This window comes from Hippocampus comes, unplaced genomic scaffold (assembly GCF_001891065.2).
Source record: "Hippocampus comes isolate QL1 unplaced genomic scaffold, H_comes_QL1_v1.1 scaffold41, whole genome shotgun sequence".
Taxonomy (NCBI): Eukaryota; Metazoa; Chordata; class Actinopteri; order Syngnathiformes; family Syngnathidae; genus Hippocampus; species Hippocampus comes.
In genome coordinates this window covers 1,801,300-1,806,469 of record NW_017805153.1, presented here as the reverse complement: position 1 = coordinate 1,806,469, position 5,170 = coordinate 1,801,300, and the positions used below count along the sequence as shown (strand labels likewise).

General features: G+C 40.8%; 1 protein-coding gene across 5 annotated transcripts in view; it reads left to right on the top strand.

Moving 5' to 3' along the window:
* The window catches only part of nbeal1 (neurobeachin-like 1), a 44,652-nt gene that overhangs the window by 2,214 nt on the left and 37,268 nt on the right, over positions 1 to 5,170 (top strand). The gene's annotated exons all lie outside the window — the stretch shown is intronic.

Sequence of the window (5,170 nt, the reverse complement as noted above, 5' to 3'; positions counted from 1 at the left end):
AAAAAAAACTTTGTCCGACCTACCGACCCTATGCTGAAATTTCATGTTACCGGAAACACACTACTTTTTTTTCTACGCCTAAGGTAAAAGAAATATGACTTTGGGGTAATGCTTATTATGGATGGGAATCAATAAGATTTTATCAATATTACTATTAAAATCCCAAATGAAACATTTTTATGTCACAAGTAAAGTAATTAAAGAAAATACATTCAATAAAGCATGAAAAAATTATTTCAATTTTGTAAATTGGACAAAGTAACTGCTTTCCCAACATGAAATCCTGGCGAGCGACAAACCCAGAAGTGTGACATCATTTCAAGGACAACAATAACAGGGCTCATTATGGAAAGTGTACAAAGCCAGTCAGAAATCAATTTGGAAAGCAATGTTTGAAATCTGAGGAAATTCAGTTGTTGAAGAGTTAGAGCAGGTTCTTAACCTTGTTAGAGGTACCGAACCCAACCAGTTCATGTGCCCATTCACCGAACCCTTCATTAGTGAAAGATAAAAATATGATTTATTTATTTATTTTATTTTTTTTACAAATTCAAGACATAAAAAACACATTTATTAAAAACAGGAAAAAAACTAAATCAAATTTCAAGACATAAGTAGAAGTTTTTTTTTTTAACTGTGCGCAAAATGAACCAGCCAGTGATGGCCAAGCGGTCGTGTCAAAACTAATTGACATGTTGAGTTGGGTGTACCTTAACCTCCATGGCAGAAGCTCCGTCGAACCCCTGAGACCGAATCACCGAACCCCTAGGTTTCGATCGAACCTAGGTTAGGCTAAGAACCACTGAGTTAGAGGAAGAGAAGTTTGTTGGTAAGATGTATATTGGACCATACATGTACGAGCCAGATGCAGAAATTGTTGTGCCCGAACGGCCAGACATCGAATGGAGATGAGTTAGCGCAACCAAAATAACTTAAAGCATTAAGTTTTTCATTGGAGCAGGGCTTATGTTGTAAATTTTAAGCTTACACTGAAATGTATCACAAGCTGATTGTTGAGTATCATCGAATGCTAGCTAATGTATACTATTTTGGATGATATCTTCACTCGTTGCAACTTAGCTGCGAAAAAATATCAGCGTGGTAAGCCTTGAGATGCCGCTTGAGATTCGTTGTATTCTTTCCACCTAGTTTGTGGCAACATTTACCATTACCGCCATCTCCAATGCATTGTGTTGTTCTTTCTGCTGGGTTGTACAGAAAATGTGCCCATATATTGTTTGCGACTACCAAGCCCCTTTGTTGACACTGCCACCATGGTCCATCAGTGGGAAGTGTGTCTGTGTTTGTGACTATTGACCGCAGACGTGTTGTGTTGTGCCACTATGTGCGTGTGCGGGCCAGGTGGTGGACATGACCAAAAAAAAAAAAAAAAAGGATCGGTTCCAGCAGCATTGCTGATATTTTCTGATAGATTACGTGCACAGTAGGAAGAAATGTCATGCATTTTGAAAGTCTGACAGGCCACACACTAACAATTTCCTCCAGTCTCGTCTCATCACTGAAAACTCACGCACGTCATGTCACATACGACACGTCATGTTTTAGTCATCACAGAGCCACGTTTAGCTTGTCAACGTCTCGTTATTGTCATGAAAAAAAGGGGCGTTAACAAAGTAATTGTCATTGTCTTTGTGGACAAAAACAACACTTGTTAAAGAATCAACTGTTGAATGTTTATGTACTCAATTAATAATTGTTTCATTACTCGCAATTTCAATCCCCATCAAAATAACTGATTATTATTTGTTCCAAAAGTGTTCAGTCCTACACAATAGCTTATAAATATCTCTAATATCACAAGTAAACATCAGTTGGATCCAGCGTCACAGCTTATTGATGTCATCTCGTCAATGTGTGTTATATGCTGCAGCGGTCTTCTCAAAGCACTGGAGTGCTGATAGGACACAGTCGACAGTCCATTATATAATAAGCGATCCTTGTAGGTGCTGTCATTGGCTCCTGCCTGTGTGTTGTCACTACAATGAAGCATCTGCTGGTTTCCACTTGTATCCGGTGGAAGTAGCATAGTACTGCCGTCATTTTTTGCCCCATGTTATGCACCCATCTTGGGTTAGGTGCATAACATAAGAGGTCACCATGAGTGGAATACAAAACAACACAGTCCGAACAATAATCAATTTACCAATAATCACCTTCACAAAAAATAGTCCAAAGTCAAAATTGTATTAACAACAAATGCCATGTACAATGTATTTCACAAAAATTTCACAGAAATGGGTCATAAGTAAACGGCAGCAAAAGCTGACACGCAAACTAAGGATTTACCCTAAAATTAACTACCGGTAATACAAAAACGAATAACTAGCTACTAACTATGGTGGTACAAAAACTAAGGAAGCACAATTTATTCATCAAGAGTCACTGATGAACAAAATGTGCTCCACACCATCCAGAAAGGCCGGCAAGTTCTTCCCTTCTAATGAAGCTGCTACCGCCGGATACATTTTGTGATACATATGGAAATTGACGACTCCAAACAGCACTTGCTAAATGTTAAAGCTTAGCTTCAACAAAGGGTTCAAAACAAACACACATGTATGGACTAGGTATCTGGCTGGCTTGAGATCAGCTCTGCTGATTTGTGAAAGCCACACTGTCCTTCTTTTCCTTCACAAATGTTTGGCCTTCTCACCCTGTTTCAAAATTTGTGCTCGTAAACATTGAAATGAGACTTTGTCCCTCCTACCTATATTGTCGCAGCCAAACACTGCCACGTAATTCAGCATTGTTTTACATTGGCTCTTAAATTTATCTGTTCAAAGTTTCAAACACTTAAATAATCACAGAAACAAAACAGTGTGTCGACTTGGAATGTAAAAAGAAATCTTGTGGTACGTCTTGTGTGACTACACACTATACCCCATGTATGCATGGCAGACAGTACATCCCCCAAGCTACTTTCTTTTCCGCCGCTGATTATCATGTCCCTCTTGTTTCTCATTTCCTTCTATGCTTTGGAGACTCCTGTAATAACACTTTTTGGGGAGTATGCCCTGCCCACCCGCCTCTATAAATGCCTCCTTACCCTCTGATGTCACGGACCACATCCTTCTTTGAAATCCACAGTGAAGTTTTTTTTTTTTTTAAATAACCTTGTGGTTTCAGTGACTCCAGCCATGTCACCTCCACCAAAATTGGTGGGGCAGGGCAACTGGCCGACCACGCCTGTCTGGAAGGATTGGAGCACTTGCTGAGCTTCAGCAATATAACTCCAGTTCTAAAATCAGGATATGATGTCATAGCCTGATCTGCTCGACCCGATCAGAACATTCTTGTTGTCGCAATGAATGCACACTGTCATCACACACGCTCTCCCCACACACACACACACACACACACACACACACACACACACACACACACACACACACACACACACACACACACACAGTCTGGAGAAGAAGGCCAAGGGTAAAAGGGAGCCACGCAGTACAGGGTGTGTCCATGTGTGCCACAGTCCAAACCCTCAATGGACATCTGTGCTCCTAAACGGCTGCCTAAATGATGACACTGTAACCCACTAACACACACACACACACACACACACACACACACACACACACACACACACACACACACACACACACACACACATTCACACATACTGTAGTCAGTTGTCTTTCACTTGAGGACTAATCCTCTCACTTGCCACGTGCTGGAAAAGATTGAACACTTATCCAATCATTTCAGTGGCACCTCAGAGAGTATGCACTCATTTCCTTGATTAAGCCACATGCAACCTTTTTTTGCCTACAGAAGGTTATGTTGTCATCAGTGTGGTTAGTTTGTTTATGTATTTGTCTTTCTGCTAATCCACCCTAAAGGTTTTTTTCATACATCATCCTTTTTTCTATGATGTTTTGTTCCAAGCATGCTCCAATAGAAAGTTTTTGGGAATCCACTTTTTGAAGTCATCTTTCATGATTATATGAGAATAGAAATTTAACAACATGACTGTTGACATAGTTCACTCTCTATTTTAGTAGGTTGTAATTATGGAAGATATGAATTAGTTCAACTGAAGTAAAATAGAACCCGTGCAAATCTTCCCATTCTTACTACGTGGCCGGGGCTGATGTTTCTGCAGTCACAGGCTTGTGCTGATGACTTTATGAGAAAAGCAGCGAGTGTGCTTCCTACTCCAGTTGGCTGATATCCTCCCTGGCAGGCTGACAGACACAAGCAGTCAGCCTTTATGTGACAAGCTGTCAGTGAGCTGAGTAATACTGCATTCATATGTTTAAATAAGTGGTGCATCTTCTCTCCTTTCCTTTGATAACTCCAGATGCATGCCAAAAATTATGAATATTGAGGGAAACTCGATTTATTTCATTAATTTGCTTCAAAAAGTGAAACGTGTTTGTTATATTAGATCATGACAGACAAGGTGAGATATTTTAAGCCTTGACTTGCTTCAATCCCTCATCTTCCACTTGACAATTCCCCATGCATTTTCAGTGGGGTTCAAGTCAGGCGGGTTTGCTGGCCAATCAAGTACTCTTATTCCATGGCTATTAAAACAGGTGGTGGTGGTCGTGTTGACTTTGTGGGCAGGTGCCGATTCTTGCTGGAAAATGAAATCATTGTGTCCAAAAAGCTTGTCGGCAGTGGGAAACATTAAGTGCTCTAAAATTTCTTGGGAGACAGCTTTGTTGACTGTGACCTTCATAAAAGACAATAGACACACACCAGCAAATGACGTGGCTCCCCAAACTACGACTGACTGAACTTTAAGCAGTTGGACCTATTCAGGCTTCATCAGGCTCAGAGACCTTGATTTCCAAATGAACTGCAACATTGACTTTCATCTGAAAAGAGGACTTGTGCCCACTGGGGAAAAGACCTGGATTGTATCCTCCTTGTATGAGGCTATGTTGGTGTCAATGGCATGGGTAACTTACACATCTGTGAAGGCACCTTTAATGCTGTAAGGTACATACAGGTTTTGGAGAAACATATGCTGCCATCCAAACAATGTCTTTTTTCCCCGAGACGCCGCTGCTTATTTCAATAAGACAATGCCAAACCACTCTGCTGCAGCAGATGTTTCCAAGCCATCTGTTGTCTTGGCTTTGTTCCAGGAATTTAGGATATGTCGATCAGCCGGCTGCTAACGGATCTCCAGACC